We start from the raw sequence: 17,070 nt of genomic DNA on the forward strand, positions 1-17,070 counted from the left end.
GGTGCATTTTATCCTTTTTGTCCCATGGTGTAGAGGAGTGTCCTTTACTGGAGCAGAGACTTGCCTGTGGGTGAGTGCATTGTGGTAACAAAGAATGTTCCGACCATCTTGAGAAAGGCAGCACCATCTGATATCAAGGTCAGCCAGCAGGCTGTGATAAAGGTGCTTTTCTGGTTGATGCTATGGGTTCTGCTTCCTGTTCAGTGCGGCCTCACCAAAGACCTCTGGATTGAGCAAATAACATGCCACTACTCTGCCCTTCTTTCCAAGCTCTTTGATTTTCTGGATGTTGGTGCTATCCTGAATAAACAAAAGAGATAAAGTTCATAGAAATATGTTGACAGGGATTTCCAGCTCTAGTGCAGCTCTCTGAATCCATTTCAGCAGGTTCTGGGAGTCAGTTATCAAAACTGGGCTGCCTGGGAAAGTGCCTCAGAAGTCTGGTTAACAGGAGGACCAGCCCTGCTCTGTGCGACTCTGTGCAACTGTTTTTTGAGCTTTTAAAATGTACATATAATGTTTAAGTAGGACAAATTAACTACTCTATGGTTTTTGGAGATCTGTAGTTTAAAGTCCTAGAAAGAGGATAGATAATAACATACTTTAATTTAGGCAGACATTTCCTTAGTGGCATGAGTGGCATCTTATAGCCATGTATATTCAGGATGAAATGAACCATAGTTGGAATTAGGGAAATCCTCCCTCTTTAGCTAGAATCCTACTCTTATTTTTTTTTATCTTTTTCTGTCCCACATCTGAGTCCTCATCTACCTTAAATGGAGAAGGACAGGATATCTGATGATGTCACATTCTGAATTGCAGTTGCTGTTACTCACTATACGTGCATGCATGCTAAGTCATGTCCAACTCTTTGTGACCCTATGGACTATATCCCACCAGGCTCCTCTGTCCATGGAATTCTGCAGGCAAGAATACTGGAGTGGGTTGCCATTTCTTCTAGGGGATCTCCCTAACCCAGGGATCAAACCCACATCTCTTACATCTCCTGCATTGGCAGGCGGGCTCTTTACCACTAGTACCGCCTGGAAACTACCCCTGTTCACTGTGAAACTGCTAAAAATACTTCCCAGTGTGGATTTGACGGGAGACTTTGTTATCCCTTCTAATGGTCTTGACCTGTCTGAGCAAAAAGAGACTGCTTCGTAGTTCTGCCTCCTCCCTAGGCTTACCTTTTCAGATAGAGGAGTTAATAGGTAAGTGTAAGAACTCTCTGGGTCTCCCGCCAAGTAGATATGTCTACTCAGCCATCAAATCAGACCATTGAGTTGTGCCACATCCTACTAATATTAGGCCATCTATACCTTGGCAATTCAGAAGATGAATCAAATATTGGATATGACCCAGGTAATTCTGATGCACCTTCTTCTGTCTTCTAACATTTTTACCCAGAGTGCTGTAGGATTTACTCTGGGACTTGGAACCAAATTATTCTCATTTAACCAACTAATTTGTCTGTCTGGACTTTCAAGGGTTCTTTTTTCATCATTATTTCAGATTGTGTCATGTTGGCATTGTTTATCACTTCTGTGATGACAAGCTTATGGTATCTGCCAGTAGACCAAATGTGTTATCAAGAATTGTTTGTTACCAGGAAGAACCAGATAGCAGAACAAGTAGCTATTTGGTAACAGACACAACTGGGGAGAAAAAAAATACATCCCAGATTCCAGAGCGTGACTTAAACAAAAATCCTACTAGCAGATGACTCTTTTAAGGACAGTGTGGATATTGGCCTATTCAGGCCCGAAGCAAGAATTTCAGCGTCTTCTAGGATGGAACTACCAGGGATGGAGGACCACTGTGTATGAAACTTGCTAAAGCACAGTACCCAACGCGAGACGGCCAGGGCAGTCAGTGGCATAAAGGCAGACCTGACAGAGACCTTGTACCTGAAGCCTTCTCCTTTTTTCTGGACCCTGTCCCACCCCAACACTAAAGGGACCACTCAAGCACTAGCATTACTCTATTTCATTTGTGTTCTCTCATTTTAAATAGTTATAAATGAGCCTTTTGTCTTTTATGATGGTGTTTCATGATTTGGTTCATTTAAAAGGTTTTCACAGGTGCCTTTCTCTTCAAAATGTGTAAGGCTGGGAAGGGGCTCTGGTTGAGTTCTTTCCTTGCCTTTTTCTTTTCTTTCTTTTTAACAGTTATCCCTTGCTTTACCCCCACAGCACACCTTAAGAGGTTGTACAATTTTAAATTGCCCATTGGTTTCCTTTCTCTCTACCATCCTCTGTACCCTAGAACCCCCTTTGCTAATAATGGACTTCAGGACCACTTCAGATCTTGTATCTTCCTCCCTGTTTCAACAACAACAACAACAATAAAATGACAGAAATCTAGATGGGGGAGAAAGCAAAACAAATAACGGAAGTTCATGGTTAATCAGTAATGGTAATGGGAATCATCTGCTTCAACTATTGTCCATCAAGCTTCTTATCAGAGTTGCTTAGAAAGGATCAGTGTTTTCTAAAATGGTTGGCACTTTTCTAATAATATTACAGGAAAAAAGGGGAGCCGTAGCATTTTCTTGGAGGGGGGTGGTTGTTTTGATCCTGATTATAAAGCTCATCTATGATCCCACTACACAGAATGTTTCTTGAGGGTTTGTTTTTGGTTTTGTTTTTGTTGATTTTTTAAAATATAGCCTCCCCCACCCCATTCATAAATTTTTTAATCTAATTAGGATCATGTTGTACTATTTTATAACTTGTTTTGAAATATCTTAACCACTTTCATCTGGCTAAATGTTTTTTGAAAAGATCACTTGCTAATATATCATCATATTATCCATCATAATAATTAGTCCCCTATTGTCAATAATTTAGGTTATTGGTAATTTTTTACAACATAAATAACAGTGTTCATCTTGGTACAAAATCTTGCCCACACCTATGAATCTTTGCTCTCTACATAGCTTATCCTTCCTAATACTTCCAGCAGAGCTGTTTAGAACCTGCTTAGTTACTCCTCACCAACATTAGATATTAGCATAATTTACTTTGTTGTGTATACCTATTTGTTAGGCAATAAATTGAATTTTATTTAATTTGTATTTTTTAATATTAGTGAAAGATATTTTTACTTTTTTCTCCATGTTTTTATCTATACATATATATATTTTAGTATTTGTCCATTTGTGTTCTTCACCCATTTTTCTACTGAGGTCTTTAATATATAAAGAGTTTCTCCAAATCAGTAGGAGAAAGATATAATCCTTTTATTGTGTGTGTTGCAAGCTTTTCCCAGTTTATTTCACTTCTGTTACTTTCACTTTTATTTCCTTGTTTCTCTTTCACCCAAATCAGATCAATATCTAATTACATGCCAGTTCTATGGAATCAATTTTTATTTTAAATACTATAAAATGTCTTGAATTTATTTTGGTATATAGCATTATGTAAGAATGTGAATCTTAACTCCCTGACCAGGGAGCAAACCTGGGCCCAGCAGTGAACACTCAAGAGTCCTAACCACTGGACCACCAAGGAATTCCCGGGTGGGTGCTGTTTAGAATGAGGGGAGCTTGTTTAGGGAGACGTAGATCATGGTCAGAAGGAAGTAAACTCAGGTGAAGAGTTGTTTCCTCAGAATCCTCTGCCCAAGCCCTCCTGGTGCCCTTCAGTATGTGCCCTGGATCTTTCATTCTCCCCACCTATCTCCAGGGAAACAGAGACCAAGGTGGTACGGTTGGGGAATGTGGGAAAGAGCTTGGGGGGGTGTACATTTCTGCCTGGAGCAAGTTGACTGGCCCACTGCTTCCCCTCCTGCTCACTGCAGCCTTCCCTTTGGCTCTGCCTCCAGCCCTTGATTTCATTCCCCAAAGTGTTCTTAAAGTACGTCTTCTCTACTATCCAGCACCAGAGACTGTCCCCTGCCCGTGCTGTCCTGCCTGAGACACCTGCCTTCCCCATGCCCTACGTGAAGAGAAGTGGGCTGGAGGGCTGGTCTTCTGAACACTGAAGCTGGTTGTTACAAGGCATTTACTTTACACACAGAGGAGCAGCCCTTCTCATTCCTCTTCAGTACCACCCACCCCTGTTTGTTCTGGCCTGGCCCTAGCAACAGCTTTGCTACTGTTGACTCTTGCCCCAGATTCATCAACATAGTTTCCTACAACCTGAAGACCCTGCTCAGTCTTGCTGCACTCTAAACAAATGTACATTCTCTATCCATTCCAACTGCCAGATCACACTAAATCAGGTTTCAAATTCTTTCAGAAAAAAACCTTGATCTTCCTTTCACATTGACCATGTCATCACTTTTTCGCCTCCTTGTTTTTCTTTAGCCTTTTTAAAAACTTTTTAAAATATGCATGTGTTTTCCCAGTTGAATTTAATCTCAACCACGATCACTGGGATACCTTTTTTTTTTTAATTGGCATTTTTAGCAAAGGGGATAAAAGAGTAGATGGATGAGGAAGGACAGTAACATAGAGTTCAGATAAGGGAGCAGGACTTTTGAGTGGGGTCCTTGCATGAGAGAGTAGAACACACATTCCTATCCAGCAAGGCCTCTCAAGTGAGACAGGATGGCTGAAAGGTCCATCCTGTACTTACTATAAAGAGATCAGCCCAGCTGGACCTGCAGCAGGCAATGTGTGTGTTAACTTTCTGTAGAAACCTGCTTTATGTGTATTATACAAACCTTAGGGCATCCTTAACTCGGATCTGTGGATCGTGAAAAATTCTGCACAAAAGTTTTATATTTATCTGGGATCTGCAGCTTTGATCAGATGTGCAAGCAGATCAGAGAGAGCTCCCATTTCCCCACCCCCCCACCGAGATGCAGAACCTCTACCATAGAAAGTGTGGCTAGAGTCACGGAGGGTATCTGATGTGGCACAGAGAGTAAAAGGAAGGGCAGGGGAGGTGGGAGGACCTTCAGGCCTAGATGGGTCCTCTGAAAGCCATACCACTGCCGAGCTCTGTGCTCTCAGGCAAGTTCCTTAAGCCTTAGCTGTTTAGTTAGGATGATAATACTTCCATGCTCATGAGGTAGTCGAGAGCATTAAACAGAGAGATTCCTGTGAAATACTTAGCATAGTGCTTGGCACATAGATACATCATTCATAAATGTGAAATTATTATTAGCTGCCAGCATCAGTTTCTTCTCAAGCATCCCCCCAAATACCTTAAGTGGTACAGAGCGCACAGTACTGTTCAGTAGACCCAGCTTTCCTGTCTATAGGACAGGTCCCAGTGCTTACCTTACACAGTTGAAGGATTCATGCTCCAGAGTTGAATACTGTAAAAATGGAAATAGATGGGAGTGTTTTCTATAACCTTGAGCGAAGGAAATTGAAGGTGACGTTGTTTAATGGCTCCTGTAGTCGGTTATATCACCTTCCTTGGTCCAGGGCTGCTGTTCTTTTCCAGCAGCATTTCAGCTTCCATCACAAAGGGTGACTTTTTTTCTCACTTTTTTTGTATTATCACCACCACCATCATCCATTATTATTTGCAGTGTGTCCTTGTGTTCCAGCTCATCTTCAAGAATAAGAGATAAAGTGCCCATGCTTATCTTGATAAACTATAAAATACATCTCACCTTCTCCCTTTTCCTGTGGTCCTCACTTTCTGGACCCATTAATATATGGACTTGTTCCCAGAAGAGTCAGTGAAGATGGAAGTATTAATTAACTGAGGAAATATGTCAGTGTTGCAGCCTCCAAAAGATGTGGATATGCTATTCTTGTGTGCACTAAATCACTCTTTGCCTCAGTATTTTAAAGTTTAAATAAGTAAACTGTATTAAGTAAAGTTTTACTGTAAATGTGCATATTCAGTCACCATAAAGCATGATAATAGCTTTAAAATAACTGTTGTTACTTTGACACTGTGAGACTGTCTGTACCTTTAACGCAAAAGTGGGGAGTTCAGTGCCTCCTAGACTGGAAGCAGTGAGCCCCTGAGCCCCAGGGTTGTGTATGTGAGGTGAGAGCCTCAGGCTGCAAGCCCCCTGAGAGCAGGAGCTGTGGGTGTTCAGGCCACCATCCTGTAAAGTAAAGGGTCCTCTTTTCCACTGACAGGGAGACCTGAGGGGAAGCTAAGATGTTAGGATGGTGTCAGTCAGACCAAGCCAAGGCATTGCCGTTTCTCCTAAGATGATTTGTCTTCATTCTGGGAAACATGTTGGTAGGTGTCATACTGGGAGAATAACTATTTCAGTTTCCTTATTTACCTTATTTGCCTTTTGACAGTGTGCATTAAACATTATTATTTAGGGCCTTCAACTTTTTCTTTTCTTCGTACATTCTTTCCTTTTTTTTTTTTTTTAAATCAACACTCCTACTACTAGCCCTACCACTGCCACCACCTTGCAGTTGACTAAGTAAGTACTTTGCATTGACCTCCCTTCACCCAGGAAGGTGGGTAGAACAGACCTTATAGCTTGTTCTGTAGAGGCAGCTACACTAGGACTTGCCCAGGGTCACTCAGCTGCTAAACGGTGAAACCAAACACAGATCTCCAGGACTCTTTGTACTGCCTCCGTGGGCTCTTTCCCCCTACTTCACTCCATTTTGCCAATCCGCTCAACCAAGAAGGTAAAGACGGTATAAAACAGAGGAAAATCATCATCTTTACTGTATCTGACCAAACTGTGACCTGGTGTGGCTCACTGTATTTCAGGCTTGTTTTGAGGAATGGTCATAGCCATGCGTTGCTCACTTTAGAAGTCAGTGTCATGATGAGTCTTAACAGAAGCAAACAGTAAATGGCGTCAAAACCCAAGATCTAAAGTTATATCCTGGGAATTCCCTGGCAATCCAGGGGTTAGGACTCGACCTGTCATTGCCAGTGCCCAGACTCAGTCCCTGGTCAGGGAACTAAGATCCCGCAAGCTGCATGGTGCAGCCAAAAGTTTTTAAAAATAAAGATGTGCCTCGTATGGTAGCTACTAGCTATATGTGGCTGTTTGAATTTAAATGGAAGTTGAATAAAATTAAAAATTCAGTTATTCAGTCACACTAGCCACAAAGTGCTCAGTTAGCTATATGTGACCTGAGGTACTAATTTTTTTATTTAATTTTAATTTATTCACATTCAAATTTAAATAGCCACATGCAGCTAGTGACTACTAATGGCCACAGATACGCAACATCCCCACCACTGCTGAAAGCTGTTAGACAGCGCTGCTCTAAAGACCACAGCAGAAGCACTGTGGCCTTCTGGCAGGTTGTGCCACACTGCACAGGGGAGGGCAACCGAAATGCATCATAAGCCTTCCTTCCCAGTGACCTTCTCAGCACAGAGACAGCAAAGCTTTGCTAAAAAAAAAAAAACCTGCCACGTGACTCCTAATCCGCAGCCAGTAAACAGCTGGGCAGCGGGTTGCAAGAAGAGCTGGCCTATTTTTGTGCACTGCAGAGTCCTGAGCAGGAAAATCTGAGACAGGAAGCAGTGGCAACACCTAGACACACTTTCTTGTCCCTTTCTTCACAACCAAGGCCACTTGCCCATTTCCACTTGGATGTTCCGCAAGTGCAAACTCCTCAGCGGCAGCCATGTCCAACGCAGGTGTGCTAATGGACTTATCACGACCCCCAAAGGATGAAGTGTTCAGAGCCTTGTGGGCTACAGTCTGAAAGAAGTCATTACCATTGGATGAATTCCAGATTTCACAGTGAAACATGGCTGCTTCTGAGAAATGGGAACATGGAGATGTGTGATGGCGCTCTTGATTCTAGAATCCAAAGAGGGTTACAGTTCTCTGTCTCATGTACGTTACTCATCCAGCCCTTTCGTAGCATAGAGGTTTGTCCTCCTTCCCCACCTGCTTCATTATGATCTGAGGTCCAAAATGCCTTCCAGAATAGCTCTCAGAGGGAAGTAGCAATTTTTTTGACACCTCGATCTCCACCCTCTCCGTCCCCCAGGATATACATTGATGGCACTAATTTGGGGGGCAATGTGAGCATACAATAGCTGTTTACTACTACTACTATTACTGTTACTAAACACTCACATTGAACGGGAAGGGATTTAGTCTTCAGAGGGTTCACTCATAACGCCTCTGGGATGCATTCTTAGGATCTGGTACAGTGAGCTGGAAGAAGGAAATTAATCTCACACTAGAATCCTTGCTTCAGAAAGTCTCTGGCACTAACAGACAAAGGTTGTAACCCTGAGGCATGCTGGGGCAGACAAAACTGAAACCTGGCTCTCCAGAAGTACTGAGTCTTTTCTGTCACTCATCAGACATTGCCTATACAGCTCAAGGAGTTTCTAGTTTTGGTGTTCTTCGGTACCTTTGTCTCCTGCAAAGATGCTGACCTGTGGATACATTCCGAAGGAGCAGAACTGCCTCTTGAAAGTGTCACTGTGGGGAATTCCCCCCTGGTCCAGTGGTTAGCACTCAGTGCTCTCACTGCCGAGGGCCTGGGTTCAATCCCTCATCAGGGAACTAAAATCCCACAAGCCACATGGCACAACCAAAGAAAAAGAAAGTCTCATTGTGATATTTAGAGTCCTCTTTCTCCTTGCAGAGTCTGCAAATTCAAAGGGGATGTGTCATCTCTACACCGTCATAAACTGGGGTGGCTTCGGATTCATCATTTTACACAAGAAATTGCTACTAATCGAGGCCCTTCAGAGAAAGATAGGGCCTTTACAATGAAGTGACCCCTATACATTGGTCTCGATTCTTAGTACTCATCTGAGCCATGCGCAGGTCCTTCAGATGCTTTGAGGTGTTTTCTATATTGAAAGCTGAATGCCTTCAGAGTTGGCTCCTTGGGACTCCAGAGGGAATTAGCACACGTGTGAAGCCAGGTTGGTCTGTATCTGGTATTCTCAGCTTGGGCAAATGTGACAAGTTAGGGACGTTCTGGGCAGAGGACTCTCAGGTCAGGGCTTCAGGGCAGAGATTGCCGAGAAGGTACCCGCCATCTGGCAGACAGACACCACTGACCACGGCATCCTCTCCACCTCCAGTGTCCTCAAGGCCAAGTTACATGTTTCGTTATCTCATTCTCCTTCCCTTTAGGTCCCCAGATCTTTCTGAGTCTTTGTATTCGAAAGACAGATTCTGGTCTTAGATGATTCCAGCTCCTTGTAACCAAGACAGAATCTTGGTGCCTGTCATTGCAGGTAATATTCTGTAAAGGGATTTTTTTTTTTTGCATACCAAATCTAGAGCCATAATTGGACGAGTTTAATTGGAATCATTACTATTCAATATGTGGATGAAAAAGCGGTTTTAATTAAGCATGTAAAAGGGGAATTAATCACTGTTCACACAAGAACTAGATTATCATAACAGGAAAAATTCTTACAGAGTAAAGTTTTTAAGGTTCTTGGTTAAGGGTACTTTCCTCTTTTTATTTATGCTTGCATTTGGATTTTGAAGGAATGTCAGCACACTGTTACTAACTCTGATAGCCTGCACATCACAGCCACTATGGTTTTGGGGCCCTTCTGGCTCTCAGATTACCTATGTAAATACAGGGATTCACTTCTCAGCTCTACCATTTGCTTTATAAAGAGCAAATGTGCAGAACCTAGCAGCAGCAGCAGCCTAGCAGAGCAGTAATCTGAACAGGATAAACATGCTTCCTCTTTGTGTGATGCTCTTTCCCCATCCTCCTGCCAAGAGCAGGATATCGAATGAAAGGAAGGTTGTGGTTGGAGTCAGTAAAGTGAATGTCTAAGTGGCACCTGCTTCATTCAGCAGATCTGCTTTCCCGGGGCCTCCCACTGTACATCTGCTCCTGACAAAGCCTCTTTTCTCCTCCCGTCGGTCAGAGTTGAGAGCAAAGGCCCAGCGAGGAGACATACTGGTTTTGCTTTGTCAGCACGATTGCCTGTGACATTATAATTATACCAAATCTTCATTATTAGAAAGGCCCCAATTGAGAGATTTTCAGAGCCTAAATGGGGTTTTCGAAAGTAAAATTAATAGAAACATCTTTTCTGTTATAAAGCTAGCAAATGGATCTGAGAATCATTGAAGGGGTCTCAATATGGAAACTGAGACACTGCTCTGAGTGAGACTGCAAAGCCCTGCTATCAGATTGGCTCACCAAGGCGGCCAGCAGTTCTCTGACTTAGTGCCATAATGTAGCTCTACTGTGGCGCTCTCCAGTGCTGGCAAAGTTTCTCACCTAGGCACCCAGGAGGTAGAATATGTCAACATAAGTTGATGGGGTCGGGCAGTAAAGAAAAAAGCTATGATGTAAATAAGGGAAATGCCAGGAAAATATATTTTAGGTGAATGCAGAGTGTCCAATTTCAGATTGAGTTTCCATCTAAATAAAAAGCAACTGTTACCATGTTCTGCAGTGTGGATGCAGTTGAAGCATGCTTAAGGTGTGGAGTTGGCTCACTGAAAGGTTTTAGAGCCTTGCTCTAGCCCTTTATAAGTTGAAATTAATTAAAATCAAATAACATTAAAGGCCCAGCTCCTCAATTACACTCGCCACATTTCAGGTGCTCTGTAGCCACCTTAGTGCCAGAGCACAGGTACAGTGTGCCCACCTTCACAGTGAGTTCTCATGGGCAGGACTGTTTTAGAGATTGGTCTGAACTTCCTGAAATGTCTTGACTGCTTAAGTGAGCCTTGGACTTATGGAAAATACCTGAACAAACTTTTTGGTCACGCCAATATTTCAGCCTTGCTGGAAGGAGAAAAGGAAACTTGGCCTGATTATTTTTGGATCAGCTTCCAATGGTGTTTCTTGACTATAATCTTTGTCTTTTCACCTTAAAATTATTTTTCCTCCAAGAATCTTGTGTCCTTTCCCCAGCCCCTCCAACTTCTCACAAAACAGTAATAATAATGATAGTAAAAATGAATTGCAACTATGAGAACAGACTTTAATGTTAGGAATGTCCACTTATAGCTGACCTGCTCCCTGGCCTTCCCTTCCTTCAGCTTTCACAGCCCCACTGTTTGCCTGAAGAGTTCTTTTCTCATTAAACAGAGCTTCTCATTGACAAGAGGGCATGTGAATACTTGGGGGCCAAGAGTGTGTATATGGATTGTTCATTCTGTGTGCAGCATGGGGCGTGGACAATATTCCTGGGGGGTGAGCATTGAGCTGGTGGCATCTTCCATTTTCAGCAAGTCTGGGGAGTAAGGGCGGACCTTTAAGCTTGTTTCTTCCATTTGTCCGTCTCTGTTAGCCTACTACATGGTGGCTTTAACTCCTGGGAGAAAACCTTTATGAAATAACGATGTGTATGTATGTTAGTCGCTCAGTCATGTCTGACTCTTTGCGACCCCATGGCCTGTAGCCCACCAGGCTCCTCTGTCCATGGAATTCTCCAGGCAAGAGTACTGGAGTGGATTGCTATTCCCTTCTCCAGGGGATCTTCCCAACCCAGGGATCGAACCCAGGTCTCCTGTATTGTGGGCAGATTCTTCACCGTCTGAGCCACCGATACTACCTCAAATTTAGACAATATCTTTTTTCAAGAACTTAAATCATTTAAATATGTTACTTATCCTCATAGCAGCCCTATGAAACAGAAATGGCCCTGTTGGTTTTATAAATGTAAATATAGTCAACTCTTAGTTGGCATACACACAATATCTGTCATGCAAATCACTCATGACACATTTTAAATCCTTAGACAGTTTCTCTAAGCAAGCCAGGGTAAAGCCTGAACCATCTCCTCCACCCCCTGCCCAGCTGCTGCATACTTAAGAAATACAAATTAGTTTTCATGTTAGCTTAAAGAAGACATGATTAGAAAATAAGTCTGTGACAAGAAAAGTACAGCATGAAATCAGAGTTTAGTGGGGCGCTGTGGAGGAAATGACCCATCCTTCCTTTGTTTCAACTAAGAGGTGACTATAAAGATCTACCTTTATATCATGGGCATCATTAGCACTCTGTGCTGGCACGTTTCCCAAAGGAATTTGTGAACCCCACGGGTAGATGTCAGAGGCGTCTCTGCGCCCCAGGCACAGGTGTGCCTGGGAAGCAGACTTCCTGCTGCTGCCCTTCCTGGTGCCCTTTTTGCCCAGTGCTTTCTGAAAGTTCTGTGTCGTTGTCAGACCTGTGCAGGGCAGACTGCCTGTTGCAGATGAATGCTGAGCAGACCACAGGGGCTTCATCTTTGTGGCAAGAAGGAAGTGGCTGGAGGGTAGATTTCAGAGGCTACCCTTCCAGGCACTGCAGCCTGCACGGGTGGTGGCATTCCTTTAGTCTACAGTCCTCATCACCTGGTCACCTAATGGTTTTGAGCCACCAGGGAAGCCCAAAAACACCGGAGTTGGTAGCTTATCTCTTTTCCAGGGGATCTTCCTAACCCAGAAATTGAACCGGGGTCAGAAGGCAATGGCACCCCACTCCAGCGCTCTTGCCTGGAAAATCCCACGGATGGAGGAGCCTGGTAGGCTGCAGTCCATGGGGTCGCTAAGAGTCAGACACGATGAGCGACTTCACTTTCACTTTCCACTTTCATGCATTGGAGAAGGAAATGGCAACTCGCTCCAGTGTTCCTGCCTGGAGAATCCCAGGGACGGGGGAGCCTGCTGGGCTGCCATCTATGGGGTCGCACAGAGTTGGACACGACTGAAGTGACTTAGCTTAGCTCCTGCATTGCAGGCGGATTCTTTACTAGGTGAGCTATCAGGGAAGCCCCAGTGGTTTTAGTAACCATTAATGATTTTGTGTAGATCCATTATTTCACTAAAACTTTCAAACTAGTGATTTCTCTATAACACTAGAAAATTCCTCTGCCTTTATTAGCTGGAATTCTTTTATAAAGAACTTGTCCCCATTAACAGTTTGGTTATGCTAACTACAGTCCAGAGGAAAGATGGAATAATACTCAATTTAAATGAAGTTTATAAGATAGATTTCTTTCTTTGTGATCCTCTGACCCCTTAACTGTTTATTTCCACCTCTAATCTGCTGTCTTCAGGTGTCTGACTGTGTCTAAAGCAGATTTTGCTGAGGCGCTCAGTCATGTCTGACTCTGCGACCCCATGGACTATATAGCCCACTAGGCTCCTTTGTTCATGAAATTCTCCAGACAGGAATATTGAAGTAGGTAGCCATTCCCTTCTCCAGGGGATCTCCCTGACTGAGGGATCAAGCCTGGGTCTCCTGCATTGCAAGTGGATTCTTCACCATCTGAGCCACCAGGGAAACCCCCAAATGATGCTCTAAGATTGGGCTAAGTGAGGCATTGAAAAATCAGGAGAGCACCTTTGGCAGATTTTTTGCCTCAGTCTATCCCTGTTCAGATGGAGGAGGCAAGGGCTGGGTGGTAGGCACAGGGGGTGGGAGTCCTTACACTAGTCTCTCCTTTTGTGCCTATTTGAAATTTTCTATAATAAAAATTTTGAAAATAATAATAGAAAAATAAATCTCCATTCTTAACTCTAGGTAAGAAGACCTATTGGTCTCTTGATTGGTCCATTTCTACACCCGACTATTGCAAACTCTTGGTAAACAGCTTGGTAACTTTCTCCTGAGGTTTCTGTCAGATGGGCTGCATTTAATATTTAAAAATACCAACTCTTTACAAGGTATTGTTCACACCTTGTCTACTACACAGACTTTGGAGATTTGGAGTGTTTCCTCTATCCCCTTCCAGTGATATCTGGAACTTTACTAGATTGCTCCTGCCCTTCTCCGTACATCTCTGATCACACATCCTCCTGAGCACCTACATGTCCTGCAAGTTTTAAACACTTTTCTCTCCTGCCATTTTTGATTTAAAGCCCTCTTGGTCAGAACAGCATGGATTGGAGTCAGCTTGTTCAGTCTTACATTGGGATTTCAGTCTCCAGGATATAGCCCACGGTGATTCTGAACACTAAAGGACAAAACCCTGATTTCATTCGTGTTCCTGGGGACTCTAGTAATTTTAAGAGGGAATGGTAAAATTATATCTCCAAATTATGTTTTGAAATACATTCACTAATAAAGTAAAAATGAATTCACTCTTAACATTTGGCTTGTGGGATGCAGGCAAGACAATTTTCTTGTGGCCTGCAAAATCAAGATTAAGGACACAGTGAAACTGCCCTACCCAGAAAAAGCCACTGCTATGGAAGTTATTCCAGAAAGTGGTTTTTCCAAGAGCAGGTTGAGATTGTCTGGTCAGAGGAGAGAAAGTCTTGGGTGCTGAGAAGTGCCTATTACACTAGGGTACCTCTGAGTCTGCTATTGGCTTCATGAGAATATTCAGTACTTGACAGATGTAATACATATTTTAATCCATAAATCCCTCAAATGCCCTCAAAAGCCATGGACTTTAAAAACATGGAAAAGGAAGATTAAATGTCCCGGAAGGAGCTAATATAGCAGAAACAGAACCACTGAGAGAGAAATGCTTTTTCTATTTCTCCCTTGTCTTACTCTTATGAGGGTTACCTGGTTCTCCTTTTCATTTGACATCATTGCTCTTTTCATGACCTTCATCTTCTTGCCCTCATCTGTCCTCTTCCCGTGTGGTCCTTGTTTGTGTTGCTTAGCCTCTTTATCTGCCTGCTGCTGCCTACTAGCTTCTTCACCTGGTTTTCCGTCATGTTCTCCCATCTCTATGTCAGGACACACCATGCCTATTTTTCTTCATATAGTAGTGGCTTTCCTTAGATGTCAGGCACTGATGTAACTTCTTTCTAGGCCTGGAATAAGATTTTTTAAAGGACTTCCCTCCTTCCTGTCCTCCCTAAAGACACTTATAGATATTTTTGATGGCTCTTTAAAAACTGCAGAAGTAACTTAGGTAATAACAATAGATGATTTCACTTTCTTATTTATTCCTCTCCTTTCCAGTCACAGTCACAGGTACCCCATTTAAGTTAGCATTTTCCTAATACATACAGTTCACTTTCTTATGCATAAACCACAGAAAGCATTACATTGCGAATTTTTCCTTTCAGCTTTAAGAATTATTGCTCTTTCACCAACTGTTACGTTTACTTGATAATTTATTTGTTTAGCTACTTTTTTCTCACAACCATCAATGTTTTTTCCCAAACTAAAAGATATTTCTATGACCAACTAGAAAGGCCTTTGGACTGAAAGGTTCAGTTACAGCAAACAACAATTCCCAAAGGTTTCCCAGATTGTGAGAGCAAATGAAAGGCCCATTCTTCCTCAGGCTGTCTGTCCCGCTCTGTCTTGTCATGGCGTGGGGTGGGGGAGGGCAGTCTGTGGTTCTGGGTGACCCTGACTAGGCTTGCAACTCTGAGCTCTGCTGGGCTCCAGCGTGTGCTATTAGTTTTGGGGTTTAGAAGTTTATCGGCATGGTGGTATCATATCATACTGCCCCTGATCATATAGTTAACAGTCTTAATATTGATTAGTGGTTTAGCCTAGGTTGTGTCTTTACTGCTATACCGAATCGGCAGCTGTTTCATACATGTCATCGTGTGGTTCCAGTGCCTGTGCTGACCATCGCTGCATTCAGAAAGGAAGCAGCCCACCAGGCCATCTGCCCTGATTTCATGGCTTTTATCTCTAATCTTTACATCTTTGAAGGCCTTTGGCGAATGATGTGCTTCCTGGCAGGGGAGATCTGCACTGTCTCTGCTTCCCTTTCTGCTTCCTGAGAGCTGTAGTCTAACATCTGTGACCCCAGCCAGACTTCATCAGACCTCTCATTCCAAGGCATCTGGGAAAGCAGCTGGCATTTAGTGTTCACCTACTGTGTGCCAGGCACTGTGCCAGACTCTACCCACATCAGCACATCTAGTTCTCAAGAACCCTGAGAATACTAGTAATGACCATTTTATGTAGGAGGAAAGTGAGACTTCATAAGCCTGTAAGTGGCAGAGCCAGGATTCTTTCTGACTGGGAAGCTAATGGAAATAAAAGCACCTGTTCTACCTTCACATCAAATGCACCTGAACTGCCATACAGCATTCGGCTGCTGCCTTAAGAGTGTTGTGGGGAGAATGGTACTCATTCCAAAGCGGAGTAAAAGGCTTTGGGCCACAGAGACCAAAGCTAAGGGGAATGTAATCAAGGTTCTGAAAATCATGAAGAACGTGAGCAACTGTCATATTCAGGTATTAACGTCTACTGTGTTCAAGTTGTTCACTGTTCAAGAACATTGTCCTGCCAAGATCTAAGTAAGCAGTGTTTGTATAGAGAGAAACAGTAACTATTTGGGAACAGGTTAGCACAGATCTGGTGCCAAATGAGTGGTGAAGCAATAAAATCCCCGGAAGGAGAGAACCTGGTGGGCTGTTCTGTCTGGAGGAACCCCTGAAAGACGGGGAAAGAACAGGACGTAGGTTGGCAGGGGTGATTCTAGGCAGAGAGACCTGCCTGAGTAAATACATGTGGTGGCTAAGGTATACTGAGGAGACAGGTACAGTTGTGATGAAGGCATAAGGTAGAGTATTTGTGGGAAAGGCTGATGTAATCCCTCATCTATTAGCTATTTGGACTTTATTTTCCCTTAGTAGGGAGCCACTAAAAAGGCGGGGGGAGTTGGAGTAGCTGTTGTCAAACAATATCTCAAGATTTAGCTTAACTGTGATGTATAGACTTATTCATCAGATCTCAAAATGCTGCTGCTGCTACTAAGTCACTTCAGTCATGTCCAACTCTGTGCTGCCCCATAGACGGCAGCCCACCAGGCTCCCCCATCCCTGGGGTTCTCCAGGCTGGAGTGGGTTGCTATTTCCTTCTCCAGTGCATGAAAGTGAAAAGTGAAAATGAAGTCACTCAGTCATGTCCGACTCTTAGCGACACCGTGAACTGCAGCCTACCGGGCTCCTCCGTCCATGGGATTTTCCAGGCAAGAGTACTGGAGTGGGGTGCCGTAAATGAATTCCTGTCAGTAAATAAATTCCAGTTATATGCATATGTGTGTGTGAGAGAAAGAGATTCATCACGTGGTAGGTAAGTGATGGAACTCATTACCTCAAAGAGGTCAGGAATAGAGTTGATCAGCTCATGAATGATGAATCCAGAGTGTGCAGGGCAGTGACCCTAACGTTCAGTTATTCTCGCTGGCGCCCATGGTCTACCACAAAGCCTCCCCTGGTGACATGTTCGGAGACAGACCACTGCAGAACCCGTTTTGCAGAAAACAAGGAAAAGCAAATATCTTAATTTTCAGAATGTGT

The 17,070-nt window shown here is 43.3% G+C and overlaps 1 protein-coding gene across 3 annotated transcripts in view; it reads left to right on the top strand.

The window, feature by feature from the left end:
- NRF1 (nuclear respiratory factor 1) overlaps positions 1–17,070 on the top strand; it is a 58,179-nt gene that overhangs the window by 28,999 nt on the left and 12,110 nt on the right. The window contains exon 7 of one of the 3 annotated variants that reach the window (XR_005724314.1): positions 9,013–9,116. The exons of the other annotated variants lie outside the window; for them this stretch is intronic. The gene's annotated coding sequence lies outside the window, so the exon portion shown is untranslated. The remainder of the gene's footprint in view (positions 1–9,012; positions 9,117–17,070) is intronic. 3 annotated transcript variants of the gene reach the window in all.

Source organism: Oryx dammah, unplaced genomic scaffold (assembly GCF_014754425.2).
Source record: "Oryx dammah isolate SB20612 unplaced genomic scaffold, SCBI_Odam_1.1 HiC_scaffold_18, whole genome shotgun sequence".
Classification (NCBI taxonomy): domain Eukaryota; kingdom Metazoa; phylum Chordata; class Mammalia; order Artiodactyla; family Bovidae; genus Oryx; species Oryx dammah.